We start from the raw sequence: 17,057 nt of genomic DNA, 5'->3' as shown, positions 1-17,057 counted from the left end.
GTCAATAACAAAAGTTTATCTCAATACTTTGTTATATACCCTTTGTTGGCAATGACATAGGTCAAACGTTTTCAGTAAGTCTTCACAAGGTTTTCACACACTGTTGCTGGTATTTTGGCCCATTCCTCCATGCAGATCTCCTCTAGAGCAGTGATGTTTTGGGGCTGTTCCTGGGCAACACGGACTTTCAACTCTCTCCAAAGATTTTCTATGGGGTTGAGATCTGGAGACTGGCTAGGCCACTCCAGGACCTTAAAATGCTTCTTACGAAGCCACTCCTTTGTTGCCCGGGCGGTGTGTTTGGGATCATTGTCATGCTGAACGACCCAGCCACTTTTCATCTTCGATGCCCTTGCTGATGGTAGGCTTTGTTACTTTAGTCCCAGCTATCTGGGGTGAGATCTTGCGTGGAGCCCCAGATCGAGGGAGATTATCAGTGGTCTTGTATGTCTTCCATTTCCTAATAATTACTCCCACAGTTGATTTCTTCAAACCAAGCTGCTTACCTATTGCAGATTCAGTCTTCCCAGCCTGGTGCAGGTCTACAATTTTGTTTCTGGTGTCCTTTGACAGCTCTTTGGTCTTGGCCATAGTGGAGTTTGGAGTGTGACTGTTTGAGGTTGTGGACAGGTGTCTTTTATACTGATAACAAGTTCAAACAGGTGCCATTAATAGAGGTAACGAGTGGAGAACAGAGGAGCCTCTTGAAGAAGAAGTTACAGGTCTGTGAGAGCCAGAGATCTTGCTTGTTTGTAGGTGACTAAATACTTATTTTCCATCATAATTTGCAAATTAATTAATTAAAAATCCTACAATGTGATTTTCTGGATTTTTTTCTCATTTTGTCTGTCATAGTTGTAGTGTACCTATGATGGAAATTACAGGCCTCTCTCATCATTTTAAGTTGGAGAACTTGCACAATTGGTGGCTGACTAAATACTTTTTTGCCCCACTGTATACATGGTGGACTCTTTTATACATAGCACATAGCCTATGCCTATATACGACTTGTTAACTGACTACCCGAGTGCCGGGTTTTGTTCAAGTGATAAACTGACTTATGATATGTTGGGTGCATAGATGCATAGATGTGTGTGTGTGTGTGCGTGTGTGTGTTTGTGTGTGTGTGTGCGCGCGCGTGCATCTCTAACTTTTCCTCATTGAAGTATCTAAGTCAGAGCTTGAAAGGGGGGTTGGGGGAGGAGGATTGTCAAGTGAAAGTGTTGGCTCAGGAGATTATTATTTTCATTTTATTTAGGGGCAGGTCAAGGTGAGGAGGGGGATTATTTAAGATGCTCTTTGGTGCTTTTGGGAAGATGGACAGGACTCTCTGTTCTAGCTTCAGGGTGAAGCTGGTTCCACCATTGGGGTGCATGGAGAGAGTAGAGCTTGGACTGGGCTGAGAGGGAGTTGCAAAGAGACCAGAGGTAGGCGGAATTGAGTGCTCGGGTTGGGGTGTTGGGTTTGAGCGCAGCCTGAAGGTAGGGATGGCCAGGTCCTTACAATACACAACCATCTGGTCCCAAAGTGATTATGGATTGATCCAGGGCCATCAGGATGGATTGATCCAGGGCCATCAGGATGGATTGATCCAGGGCCATCAGGATGGATTGATCCAGGGCCATCAGGATGGATTGATCCAGGGCCATCAGGATGGATTGATCCAGGGCCATCAGGATGGATTGATCCAGGGCCATCAGGATGGATTGATCCAGGGCCATCAGGATGGATTGATCCAGGGCCATCAGGATGGATTGATCCAGGGCCATCAGGATGGATTGATCCAGGGCCATCAGGATGGATTGATCCAGGGCCATCAGGATGGATTGATCCTGGGCCATCAGGATGGATTGATCCTGGGCCATCAGGATGGATTGATCCAGGGCTATAAAGAGGAAGGGGGCTGCAGTATGGATTCAGGAAGAGGGGCCAGCCAGTAGTGTGCTTTGAGCCTCAGGACAGTAAGTGTTATAGACCAGGGCTCCTCCTGGGCTCCAGTTCTGTCTGCTTCCCAAATGACACCCTATTCCTTACACAGTGCACTACTTTTGGGGAATAGGGTGTTATTATACTATCCACTATATAGGGGATAGGATGTTATTTGGGACGAAGACAGTCTTTAAATAGCCACCATGTTTACTTAGCTGCTTGATGTACATCACCACTGTCTGTCTCCCCTTAACGACCTATACAAATCTAATAACGACCTATACAAATCTAATAACGACCTATACAAATCTAATAACGACCTATACAAATCTAATAACGACCTATACAAATCTAATAACGACCTATACAAATCTAATTTGATGCAATGCTGGTAAAGTAGTCTGGCTGTATTGTATGAAATCAACTACTTGGGGCTGATGTTGGGCCGCTTAGGGAAAGAACTTAAGCTCAGTGTAAACTATTATGGCAAATAATTTTCTTGCTCGTTAGAGGCCTGATCGTGATTGGATTAGATTTTGTGTATGGCTGCTTTTGATTTGATTGTACTGGTGACACAGTACTGCTGCAACTTTAGAGCTGTTGTGTGTAGGCCTATCTCCCAAACTGAAGTGGAACAATCAAGTTAATTTCCTTATGAATATTTTTCAAGTATTTTTGTATTTATTTTTCAGCAACACACTTCATACTTCTTCCTGCCATCACTAACAGTTGCATCCTGGTAGGCTTAGTGTAGCTGTCCACTGAGGTGATGTCTCCTCTGTCCAAGAGTCCTCTTCCTTACTCCCTGTCGCTCTGGCAGGCTTATGAACCTGACAATGTTGCCTCTCAAACCTTCAAAGAATAGGATTATTCCATGATAATTTATTTTTATTTTTAAAGTAGCTAAAATGGGGAGACGGTCAAGTAGGAGAAACAGTGGACTTGGGGATTGAACCCCAATCTCCTGCAGGACGTTGTTTAGGCGAAGTGACACGTACCGACAGGACGTTGTTTAGGCTAAGTGACACGTACCGACAGGACGTTGTTTAGGCTAAGTGACACGTACCGACAGGACGTTGTTTAGGCTAAGTGACACGTACCGACAGGACGTTGTTTAGGCTAAGTGACACGTACCGACAGGACGTTGTTTAGGCTAAGTGACACGTACCGACAGGACGTTGTTTAGGCTAAGTGACACGTACCGACAGGACGTTGTTTAGGCTAAGTGACACGTACCGACAGGACGTTGTATAGGCTAAGTGACACGTACCGACAGGACGTTGTTTAGGCTAAGTGACACGTAGCGACAGGACGTTGTTTAGGCTAAGTGACACGTACCGACAGGACGTTGTATAGGCTAAGTGACACGTACCGACAGGACGTTGTTTAGGCTAAGTGACACGTACCGACAGCACGTTGTTTAGGCTAAGTGACACGTAACGACAGGACGTTGTATAGGCTAAGTGACACGTACCGACAGGACGTTGTTTAGGCTAAGTGACACGTAACGAAAGGACGTTGTTTAGGCGAAGTGACCCGTACCGACAGGACGTTGTTTAGGCTAAGTGACCCGTACCGACAGGACGTTGTTTAGGGTAAGTGACATGTAACGAAAGGACGTTGTTTAGGCGAAGTGACACGTACCGACAGCACGTTGTTTAGGCTAAGTGACACGTACCGACAGGACGTTGTATAGGCTAAGTGACACGTACCGACAGGACGTTGTTTAGGGTAAGTGACCCGTACCGACAGGACGTTGTTTAGGGTAAGTGACACGTACCGACAGGACGTTGTATAGGCTAAGTGACACGTATCGATAGGACGTTGTATAGGCTAAGTGACACGTAACGACAGGACGTTGTTTAGGCTAAGTGACACGTACCGACAGGACGTTGTATAGGCTAAGTGACACGTAACGACAGGACGTTGTTTAGGCTAAGTGACACGTACACGTACCGACAGGACTTTGTATAGGCTAAGTGACACGTACCGACAGGACGTTGTATAGGCTAAGTGACACGTACCGACAGGACGTTGTTTAGGCTAAGTGACACGTAACGACAGGACGTTGTATAGGCTAAGTGAGACGTAACGATAGGACGTTGTTTAGGCTAAGTGACACGTAACGACACAAAGTTGTATAGGCTAAGTGACACGTAACAACAGGACATTGTTTAGGCTAAGTGACACGTACCGATGGGTGTTACCACAACACCATCACGGTTCTACACAAAATGTTCCTTTACACCTCAATTAGTTGACATAGAAACTTCTCAGTCAGCGTATATGATTGAGATAAATATTAGGAAGCTGCACTGGTATAGGCTAACTTATCGCCCACTCTCTCCAGCTCGAGGATTGGTTGATTTTGAATTTGATATGATTGTGCCGGTTAGCTTTTTAAACCCCTAACTGCAGCTGGTGGAGAACATTTACACTAGGCAGTGTCCAAAAACGCTGTCACTAGGCAGTGTCCAAAAACGCTGTCACTAGGCAGTGTCCAAAAACGCTGACACTAGGCAGTGTCCAAAAACGCTGACACTAGGCAGTGTCCAAAAACGCTGACACTAGGCAGTGTCCAAAAACGCTGTCACTAGGCAGTGTCCAAAAACGCTGTCACTAGGCAGTGTCCAAAAACGCTGTCACTAGGCAGTGTCCAAAAACGCTGTCACTAGGCAGTGTCCAAAAACGATGTCACTAGGCAGTGTCCAAAAACGCTGACACTAGGCAGTGTCCAAAAACGATGACACTAGGCAGTGTCCAAAAACTAGGCAGTGTCACTAGGCAGTGTCCGATGAAAAAACGCTGTCACTAGGCAGTGTCCAAAAACGCTGACACTAGGCAGTGTCCAAAAACGATGACACTAGGCAGTGTCCAAAAACGCTGACACTAGGCAGTGTCCAAAAACGCTGTCACTAAGCAGTGTCCAAAAACGATGACACTAGGCAGTGTCCAAAAACGATGACACTAGGCAGTGTCCAAAAACGATGACACTAGGCAGTGTCGAAAAACGCTGACACTAGGCAGTGTCCAAAAACGCTGACACTAGGCAGTGTCCAAAAACGATGACACTAGGCAGTGTCCAAAAACGCTGACACTAGGCAGTGTCCAAAAACGCTGTCACTAGGCAGTGTCCAAAAACGATGACACTAGACAGTGTCCAAAAACGATGACACTAGGCAGTGTCCAAAAACGATGACACTAGGCAGTGTCCAAAAACGCTGTCACTAGGCAGTGTCCAAAAACGCTGTCACTAGGCAGTGTCCAAAAACGCTGTCACTAGGCAGTGTCTAAACACCGCACTACTGTTTTATGCCCTATCCCATAGAGCTCTGGTCAAAAGTAGTGCACTCTATAGAGAATAGGGTTCCATTTTCCGACTGCTACTAAGCAGTTTTGGCTGATTGACACCTCTATCTTTTGGCTCTCAGCTAAAATGCATGAGGCGTGTGGCCGGATAATTGGGCTATTAACTCTGCTCTGCATACCAGTCAATTACATGTGAATTATACCTTGCTATTTGGCTCTGTCAGATCACAGGTGATTGGAGGGCTAATCACTGGTCATGTGGGCGGCTGCAGGTGGTTGGGTCTTTTCCACACATCTGCTTTTTCCTGGTTTGAATGTTTTTTTTTTGTAGACCGATAGATTTATTGTGTTTGAGTTAGGAGGAGAATTGTCTCTGTACCAGGGATGAGCATTCTTTTGTGCTGTGAGTGAAGTTGTTGCTGCTGAGCACAGATAACATACATCTTACACACAAACTGAATCATCATAATCAGAAACTGTTTTTGCTCTCTGTTACCCCTTAGAGTTAATCTATAGGTGATCTATAACCCCCTTAGAGGTAATCTATAACCCCCTAATCTAATCAGTTCCATCGAACTGGCTCTGGAACCGCATGTTCCTAGCTGTGTGTGTGTGTGTGTGTGTGTGTTCTAGGCCTGGGACGATACCAGTACTCACACATACACACATATTTACACAACACACATTCACACACTCACGCACACACTATATACACCCATACACACACATGCGCACACGTGCATACTGATGCCACACACACACACAATCACAATTTCAAACTCACCACATACACTGCCTCTACTGCCCCACATACATTGCTGCTACTGCCCAACATACACTGCCGCTACTGCCCAACATACACTGCTGCTACTGCCCAACATACACTGCTGCTACTGCCCCACATACACTGCTGCTACTGCCCCACATACACTGTTGCTACTGCACCACATACACTGTTGCTACTGCCCAACATACACTGCTGCTACTGCCCCACATACACTGCTGCTACTGCCCCACATACACTGCTGCTACTGCCCCACATACACTGCCTCTACTGCCCCACATACACTGCTGCTACTGCCCCACATACACTGCTGCTACTGCCCCACATACACTGCTGCTACTGCCCCACATACACTGCCTCTACTGCCCCACATACACTGCCTCTACTGCCCCACATACACTGTTGCTACTGCCCCACATACACTGTACTGCTCCACATACACTGCTGCTACTGCCCCACATACACTGCCGCTACTGCCCCACATACACTGCCGCTACTGCCCCACATACACTGCCGCTACTGCCCCACATACACTGCCGCTACTGCCCCACATACACTGCTGCTACTGCCCAACATACACTGCTGCTACTGCCCCACATACACTGCCGCTACTGCTCCACATACACTGCCGCTACTGCTCCACATACACTGCTGCTACTGCCCCACATACACTGCTGCTACTGCCCCACATACACTGCTGCTACTGCTCCACATACACTGCTGCTACTGCCCCACATACACTGCTGCTACTGCCCCACATACACTGCCGCTACTGCCCCACATACACTGCCGCTACTGCTCCACATACACTGCCGCTACTGCTCCACATACACTGCTGCTACTGCCCCACATACACTGCTGCTACTGCTCCACATACACTGCTGCTACTGCTCCACATACACTGCTGCTACTGCTCCACATACACTGCTGCTACTGCCCCACATACACTGCTGCTACTGCCCAACATACACTGCTGCTACTGCCCCACATACACTGCCGCTACTGCCCCACATACACTGCTGCTACTGCCCCACATACACTGCTGCTACTGCCCCACATACACTGCCGCTACTGCTCCACATACACTGCCGCTACTGCTCCACATACACTGCCGCTACTGCCCCACAAGCACTGCGCTACTGCTCCACAAGCACTGCTGCTACTGCCCCACATACACTGCTGCTACTGCTCCACATACACTGCTGCTACTGTCCCACATACACTGCTGCTACTGCCCAACATACACTGCTGCTACTGCCCCACATACACTGCCGCTACTGCCCCACATACACTGCCGCTACTGCCCCACATACACTGCTGCTACTGCCCCACATACACTGCTGCTACTGCTCCACAAGCAGTGGCTGCTTCACTAAAGGTTTTGCGATTCTGCTGCTGGACTTAGAGGTAATTTGTGGTTGAGTACGGTACCCTGCGTCACCACTTCAATTGCTCCAGACCAGCGCAAGGGGGGGTTAGAGGACTTATTGTGCTTTTGGGTCCTACTATGTCTCTAACTGACAATGAGTGGGTGACATACACCTAAATAGAAACTGATAATTGTGCACGACTTCAGTATTACTTACTAAAACTGTTGTTAGACTAAGGTTTGTTTTTTCTTTATTTTTGATCTTACTGTAGTACTGTAGGCCACTCCCGAGCGGTCACGTCGTACAGCGCCTGAGTGGCGCAATGGTCTAAGACACTGCATAGCAGTACAAGCTATGTTGCTACAGATGCTGGTTCAATGCCCGTGACTGGAAGACCCATGAGATGATTGTAAGCTTTTGGTTTCTCTCCCTCTAAAATCACAAATAAATCATTCAAAATAACAAACTGGCTTTATTTACAAATTGGTAACAATGTCTCACCCCATGTTCAAGAATGGCCTACACCTCATGTAGCCTCACCCAAAGGCCTATATGTTTTGGTAAGGTTTGTGTCACAACTAAAGTGGACAAATAACTTCTTAAAAGTAATCACATTAATCGAATTTACAATGGGTGTAGAAGATCATTTTCACGATAAAAGCATTACATGCATAATCACATTTGCAGATTTCATAATGGTGTTTTCCGCTAATGGAGCATTCGCACTTATAGCCTAATACCATGTGTGCATTGCTGCGCGATTAATGTGAAGAAATAGCCTAATAGTTTATCAACATTTTAAGCTAAACCTTCTGGTCTGTTGCGTCAGCCTCATTGCGTAAAAAAGTATTTTTGATGCTAGAGGTTGTGTTAATTTGGGATCTATTGCATCCCACAACTGTCCCAGACTATGTTTGGAATATTTATTTCTCGCACAGAATTGAATAGGTTCACTTTTGTAATATGGGGGAATGGTAGATTGACATAGGCTAGTGCCTTTGCTGTTCGTTAAGCCTACTCATCTTGTTGGCTGAGGAAAAGTAAATGTGGGCAGTTCTTCCAATATCTTCAATATGCACCTCGGAATTGGATAAGGACGCGTGCAGTTGCGTCCCCGCAGTGTCTGTCTTCACTTGTAGCCTGTGAGAAACACCTGATGACGTGTGAGAGCCATGTGAGAGGTGCTTCGGAGCACGACGGCCACTGGCCGCAAAAGGCCTGGATTTTTTTAGGGTGCATTACGGTCACACAAAGGGTATGCCGCCGCAAAAAAACAAAGCAGAGCACATGCTTTTCAAGCAACTTTTTTCAAATCATCATTAGAGTCACATCATACAGCCTTACAATGTATTAAAATCAAAACATATAACCCAACGTTTGTATAACAACTAAAGTTACATGAATAACTCTAAATTAAGCATTTAGGAATACCTATTTCTTTGTTAAACGGTCAACACTGTAAAGGCGTTCTTCGTTTGTCGAAAGAGAGTCGGACCGAAATGCAGCGTGGTGGTTACTCATGAATTTAATGGAAAAAAACGATACATGAAATAACTATACAAAATACAAAACAACAAACGGAACGTGAAACCTAATTACAGTCTATCTGGTGAAACTACACAGAGACAGGAACAATCACCCACGAAATACACAGTGAAACCCAGGCTACCTAAATACTGTTTCCCCATCAGAGACAACAAGAATCACCTGACTCTGATTGAGAACCGCCTCAGGCAGCCAAGCCTATACTAGACACACCCCTAATCAACCACAATCCCAATGCCTACAAAAACCCCAATAAGACAATACAATAACCCCATGTCACACCCTGGCCTGAACAAATAATTAAAGAAAACACAAAATACTAAGACCAAGGCGTGACAAACACAGAATAGCCACGTGCGCACTCCCTCAAATAGTTGGGAGAATATATCCTTTCTATCTTATTCGGCTTTGTTCAATTGTATTCTTCATACTATAAAATAATGCCACGGAATTCTAAGCAAATCTTGTCTGCTAAATGAACTAGTGTAGCCCACAGCCATATGGTATAACCAGATCAGGACCTAACATAAGGAAAACTCAGAGTATGCTATTCTGTTCTTCTGAAATAGACTACATTTTCTTCATGTCATGTCTAAAATAAATTGATTTATTGTGAAGGTGTAGGCTATATTAGATGGATTTATTACACTTTTTAAATGTAGATGTTCCCTAACTGTGTTTGTTAATTAACGGTCAATTACCATGAGACTGACAGTTATAGGCTTGACAATCACCGGCTGACGAAATTTCGTAACAGCCACAGCCCTACATGAGCGCACCAGCTGGACGACTGTGTGATCACGCTCTCCGTAGCCGATGTGAGCAAGACCTTTAAAAATATCAACATTCACAAGGCCTCGGGGCCAGATGGATTACCAGGACGTGTACACAGAGCATGCGCGGACCAACTGGCAAGTGTCTTCACTGACATTTTTCAACCTCTCCCTTACTGAGTCTGTGATACATGTTTCAAGCAGATCACCATAGTCCCTGTGCCCAAGAAGCGAAGGTAACCTGCCGAAAGCCCTGATCAGTGACGAGATAGCCTATTGGGACGAGGTCAGAGACCTGGCAGTGTGGTGCCAAGACAACAACCGCTCCCCCTTATCTAGCTAGCTTGATAAACATTATAAACATTATAACATTATTTAACGTCGTTAGCTAAGTTACATCAGAGGTCATTATATTCCAGTATCTCGGATTATACTCACCATCACCGGTCGTTGCACACCAAGCTGGCATTATTGGTGCAGACTTGTGGACTGACAAACTCAAGCACCTATTCCGCATACTAGCTAGGGTCCTTCAGTAGGGCATGCATACCATAGAACTTTGGCTGTGGAGGCATGGTCAATCCATATAGTGATCATTTGAATGTGTTGGGGGTGATGAGACAACGGAGCCCCATTTAATGAAGGGCAGCGGAGGGGCGATTTGCACATGGAGCTTGGCAAAATGGGGCATGATTTATTGACATAATTGTCATTCAAACCCAACCTTAATTTACTTGTGATGCACTGAGGTTCCAAACTCCGCTTTAGATAAGACTGACTTTGTGACCAAAATGATCCGATTTACACTTTGTAGTCAATTTCAGACACTAAAATAAATGTTTCAGACTCATATACCACATATGCTGTTTTCAAAGGGATTAGTTGCATTTTAGAGGCAGTCGCTCTTTAAAGACTGATAGTATAGTTTCAGGCATCAAAGCCAGCTATTCTTTCTCCATGCTCTACCATAGTATGATAAGTGTGTTTCTCACGTGGGATGGCGTTTACAAGCATCTGATTGGGTTTCTTTTTCTTGTCGTCCTCTCTGTAGGTTTCCAAAAAGGTTGCCGACCTTATCCTGGAAAAACAGCCGTCCTATGTCAAGGTATGCTTTCTGTATTTTTCCTTCCTCTCTTCCTACTTTCTTTTCATTGTATGTTTTAAGTTTCAGACTAAATTTTTCTTGTAAGTATATCACATTCTGTAATTTCCCTATGACTCGTCTCATGCAGATAAATGTAGGCTTATTTAGGTTTGCCGTTTCTTTCAGAACACTGACTGCACACATTATCATAGTATGGTGATTTATATTCGCTGATTGATATCTACTGTCAATCAGTCATAACAAAGGAGGTAATGTGGATTTATCGGCGTTACCATGGCAATGGAATATATCCTACGACCGACTGCGTTCGCTCTATAAGTAAAACGTCTGTTCAGTACCAGCCGCTATCTCAATCTATATAAATCTTATCAGGGCCGATTGTCTGTCGTTACTGGCAGATGTGAGAGTGAGCCTGTATCCACCTCGATAAAGTAATCACTTCCTGAGTGTTTGGATCAAAGCCACAGCAAAGGAGCGGAGGGAGAGGAAAATAGAGTAAGAGGAGAGAGAAAACAGAGAGGGAGAAGAGTATGAGGGTATCCATCCCAGGCTCCTGCTCATCTCTGATCCTTCATAGGAGCTCTTTGAGGCGTGTCTAAGCTATTCACTGTCGGACAGGGGACATATTTGATCAGACCCATGGGGATTTAGACCTCTCAGGCCGTGCACCACAGATTAATGGTTTAGTTAGTATGTGGATATGTATGAGCACTTACAAGAGACTGTGGTCACATCCCAATTGACACCCTATTCCCATGTACTTTTGACCAGAGCCCTTCAAATGGATGGATAGCCCACATAGTTAGGTTAGCAGTCAGTTGGGGTCAATTCCAGTTAAATTACGCATTGAATCGAAAATGTGTTTCATGAATAACAAAATCACCTGTTAGTTTTCTGTGTGAACGTTTGAAGTCATGACTTGAATTGCACGTCACATCCTGAACTGATTAAGTTGACATGGAATGGACCTCAGCCCTGGTAACAGGTGCACTCCTCCCTAGTCTCCACATGAGGTGGCAGTGGCCATTTTGGGGCTGCTAGGGGTTCCCTACCGAGTAACCTTTGTTGAACCCGCCTCTACCCAGCTGTGATTGGCCCATTGATCCCAGCGGGCATTGTGACCCGTTGGGGGGTGACAGCATGCTTGCGTGACTATAGGTTGACTCACACGGATCTTCTGTGTCGTGTCCCTAAAGAAATGTCACCACAGCTTGTTTCTAATCTCCTTCTCTGTCTTGTCTCTTTTATCCATCCTATTCCTATTTCCTTATATAGTGAACTACTATTGTCCAGACTCCTATGAGCCCTAGCTAAAAGTAGACCAATAAAAGGGAATCGGCTGCCGTTTGGGACGCAGATATTGTCTCATCGAAGGAACATTGAAATCCTAGATTCCCTATAATGTATAGGCTTCTTTTTATGCTACATATAGCCTAGCTATGCTATAATGTTATTATATTATAGACTGAGTATATGAAATATTAAGGACACCTGCTCTTTCCATGACAGACTGACCAGGTGAATCCAGGTGAAAGCTAAGATCCCTTATTGATGTCACTTGTTAAATCCACTTCAATCAGTATAGATGAAGGGGAGGAGACGGGTTAAAGAAAGATGTTTAACCCTTGAGACAATTGAGACATGGATTGTGTATGTGTGCCATTCAGAGCATGAATGGGCAAGACAAATGTAAGTACCTTTGCACGGGTAATGGTAGTAGGTGCCAGGCTGTAAAGGGTTAAGTGAAACCTTCAGTTGAAACATCTTCTTTGGATCATTAGGTATGCAGGTTGTGATGGCGTTTAGGTGTGAAATGACATCTCTTGTACTAATGGCTTTTTGACAGTTGAAGGGTGCCATCATGAGATGGGGGAAAGGTGCATTAAGCTTGGAGGCATGTCACTGATCATGATGTCTTACACACCAGCGGGAGGGGAAAATATTTTTGGTATAAATACAAATGTTCACATTAATTTATTGAACATTCAAAATATTAATATCTCAAAACGACCCTTTTTGAATGGGTTCATTTTAAGATATTGCTTGGAACAATATACTCTACAAGTACATGACATTTCCAGAGTGGGTTCTCTGCTCATTCTGAAGGTATTATGCATTTTATGAGCACCATCAACACAATAAATTGAAAAATGTATTCAAAGGTAACTCCCTCTGCTGGTGTCTTGCTGAATGTCAGTCCCAAAGGAGGGCTGAGAATGGTAAATAGCTAGAATATACATCTCTTTGTATAAAACGGGTAATTAAAGGTACCAGAGAGCCCACTCTGGAAGGGTATATTGTTACAAACAATATGTATAAAAATAAGCTACATCCAAAAGGGTAGTTTTGTTGAAAAAAATGATGTGAAAATGTGTATTTCAGAATCTAGACATACTCCATATTTGAGAGAACACATTTAGGAGTATATTGACCGCAAGAGGAATATACAGGTCTAACAAAGGCCTAAAAATGCTTTGTGATACAATTATAAAAAGCATGTTAAACATCCTTCCCCCCAATTAAGTTCCTGTGTGAGAATTGCCAGAACAATCTGAGATACCAAAAATATTTTCCGCTGCATGGAATCACCCTTATAGGGTATTGTCGGGGTGCATAACCAGTGAGCGCTCAGGGTCTTGATTTTCTGAGGAACAGCCTGTTAATGGTCAATTGATTAGGCTTAATGGTAGTATTGATCGAGCTGATGTGGAATGTAAATGTTTCATTCAATGTTTTGAGCTTCAGCAGAAAGCCCTGTGTGTCGATGCAGGTCAGGAGGTAAATGTGGGCCATTACACTTACTGTCCTCTCCTCCTTCACCCACACCTGCCCCCTCCATTCTGCCCTACATTATGCCTATACAGTGGAAGCTACAGTACTCATTAGCAGCTACCTCAATCATGGAGGATAGAATATCATGGGATATAATCGGATTGGGCAGAAGCAAATCAACTTTAGCAATCACCTTTGTAATTGCATGGTTTCACTCCAACCCACTATTGTATTTAGTATTCAACCCCACCAGCATGTTCCCCTTATTTTACCTCTCAATCCTAACACAAAGGGCTATAAATAAATCACTTTGCATCACATACTTGTGTTTGTTAGCTTCCCAGACCAATCAAGCCACCCAGAGATGCTCTCCGGTGCATTTCCTCTCTGAGCCTCTCAGTGTGTGTCTGATTCAGATCAATACTGTGCGGTTCTATCAGCGCTCCTTTAAACCAACAGCCCTGTGGCCACTACGAGCCCAGGGAAATTAGATGGATGTGACAACATATCTTTCTCTTGCTGCATTCAATGCTTTAATTAAATAACGTCTTTGTTAAACTGAAATTGGCACTAGGGCTGTTGAGGTGACCATATTACCGCCACGCTGGCGGTCACGAGTCATGAAGGCAGGCAAATTCCACATGACCATTTAGTCACGGTAATTAGGCTTCTCCAAGCTCTGATGCTGCTGCTGGTCGTTAATAACAAACTTGCTAACTGCCTGGTACTCAGCACTCTATTATCCCTCTAATCACTCTGACATCAATGCAAATACTTTGAAAATCTAATCAAACACTTCATGAGAGCCCATGAGCTCATGTTGCACAACATTTCCATAGGCTATGCAATTGTGGGAGAAAACAGAGTGATGGCCTCTACTAAAAAGAAGAGGTTCCCATCAGCTTACTATAGGCTAGGCCTACTATATTTATTTCTCAACTGTGCTAATATTAAGCAAATATTTACAACAGGAGTATGGTCTACCTGGCAGGCATGAAAATAAACCATGGGGAAAACCGTCCATTTGCTATTTAAGTGCATAGATAACATGTATTTTCTCCCGCTGCCCCTGTTTCCAGACAGGTGCATGATAACGGTCCATTCTAAATCAAAACAAATGTCACACATACTGTATATTATTCAGTATATGTAAATATGATATCAAATCAATAATAGTCTGATGGGTGACAATATTAGCTTGTGAATGATATATTATCACTTGTGAATGATATATTATCACTTGTGAATGATGCCCAGCATAAGAAACAATGACTTATTTTTGCAAATTTTTGTTAGAATCATATCAAATCAAATCAAATTGTATTTGTCACATGCTCCGAATACAACAGATGTAGACCTTACAGTGAAATGCTTACTGACAAGCCCTTAACCAACAATGCAGTTTCAAGAATATCCCTAAAAAAAGTCATCAAGGGACAGCAGTAAATAACAATAGGGGCTATGTACAGGGGGTACCGGTTGAGAGTCAATTTACAGGGGGTACCGGTTCAGAGTCAATGTACAGGGGGCACTGGTTCAGAGTCAATGTACAGGGGGTACCGGTTGAGAGTAAATTTACAGGGGGTACCGGTTCAGAGTCAATGTACAGGGGGCACTGGTTCAGAGAGGTACCGGTTGAGAGTCAATTTACAGGGGGTACCGGTTCAGAGTCAATGTACTGGTTCAGAGTCAATGTACAGGGGGTACCAGTTCAGAGTCTATGTACAGGGGGTACCGGTTCAGAGTCAATGTACAGGGGATACCGGTTCAGAGTCAATGTACAGGGGGTACCGGTTTAGAGTCAATGTACAGGGGGTACCGGTTCAGAGTCAATGTACAGGGGGTACCGGTTCAGAGTCAGTGTACAGGGGGTACAGGTTCAGTGTCAATGTACAGGGGGCACCGGTGTCGAGGTAATTATGTACAGGGAGTACCGGTTCAGAGTTAATGTGCGGGGGGTACCGGTTTAGAGTCAATGTACAGGGGGTACCAGTTTAGAGTCAATGTACAGGGGGCTACCGGTTTAGAGTCAATGTACAGGGGGTATCAGTTTAGAGTCAATGTACAGGGGTTACCGGTTCAGAGACAATGTACAGGGAGTACCGGTTCAGAGTCAGTGCAGGGAAGGTTGCAAGTTCAAATCCCCGAGCTGACAAGGTACAAATCTGTCGTTCTGCCTCTGAACAGGCAGTTAACCCACTGTTCCTAGGCTGTCATTGAAAATAAGAATTTGTTCTTAACTGACTTGCCTGGTAAAATAAAAAATGCTTGGTCCTGCAGTCCACAATCATCTCCTTTGTCTTGATCATGTTGGCCTTGGCCCACACAGCCAGGTTTCTGACCTCCTCCCTATAGGCTTTCTCATTGTCGGTGATCAGGCCTACCACTGCTGTGTCATCAGCAAACTTAATGATAGCGTTGGAGTCGTGCCTGGCCATGCAGTCATGAGTGAACAGGGAGTACAGGAGGGGACTGAACATGCCCCCGTGTTGAGGATCAGCGTGGTGGATGTGTTGTTACCTACCCTTACCACCTGGGGATGGCCCGTTAGGAAGTCCAGGATCCAGTTGCAGAGGTAGGTGTTTAGTCCCAGGGTCCTTAGCTTAGTGATGAGCTTTGATTGTGCAGCACACTCAGGGAGAAGGGCACGATGCAGCACTTCAGGCCTTAAAATGCATGGATTTTTTAGGGTGCATTTCGGCCATGAATGGGATGCCGCTGTGAAATTCTAGGCATTATTAAGTGCTTGTCAAACTGTGAATGAGAGGCTATTGGAGTGTGTACAACCAACCTTTTAAGAAACTTTTTTCAAATCATCATTAGAGTCACATCATGCAGCCTGACAATGTATTAAAAATACATGGATTTATTAGACTTTTTTAAATGGCTTGTAGGCAATGTGTGGAAGCCAGGAGATGATAAATGTGTTATTGTTAATTAACGGTCAATTACCGTGAGACTGACAGTTATTTGATTGTCAATCACCGGCTGATGATATTTCGTGACCACCACAGCCCAAATTGGTACTTAATGCGGGTAAAACCAAGAATGTTATTCTCCATGTCACGTAAAAATGTATCTGATGATTTATGCATATATACATTGGTTGCTGCCCTCTTTGATTGTATCCCTGCTTATAAATATCTGGATTGAGCTATCTTTCAAAAAGCGTATTGATGAGTTCAGAAATTAAGAATTAAAATTGGCTTCTTCTATAGGAATAGTTTATGCCTTTCATTAAACTGCAGAAAACAAATCATTCAGTCGACATTCATACAGGTTTTAGACTATGGGGATATTGTCTATATCAGTGGTTCACAAACGTTTTATAGTCCCGTACCCCTTCAAACATTCAAACTCCAGCTGCGTATCCCATCTAGCACCAGGGTCAGCGCACTCTCAAATGTTGTGTTTTGCCATCGTAAGCCTGCCACACACACACTATACAATACATTTATTAAACATAAGAA

The 17,057-nt window shown here is 44.3% G+C and overlaps 1 pseudogene; it reads left to right on the top strand.

The window, feature by feature from the left end:
* LOC124012266 overlaps window positions 1–17,057 on the top strand; it is a 307,453-nt pseudogene that overhangs the window by 30,118 nt on the left and 260,278 nt on the right.

Source organism: Oncorhynchus gorbuscha, linkage group LG24, assembly GCF_021184085.1.
Source record: "Oncorhynchus gorbuscha isolate QuinsamMale2020 ecotype Even-year linkage group LG24, OgorEven_v1.0, whole genome shotgun sequence".
In the NCBI taxonomy this organism is placed as follows: domain Eukaryota; kingdom Metazoa; phylum Chordata; class Actinopteri; order Salmoniformes; family Salmonidae; genus Oncorhynchus; species Oncorhynchus gorbuscha.
The sequence above is the reverse complement of the archived record's forward strand: the minus strand, read 5'-3'. Positions and strand labels throughout refer to the sequence as shown.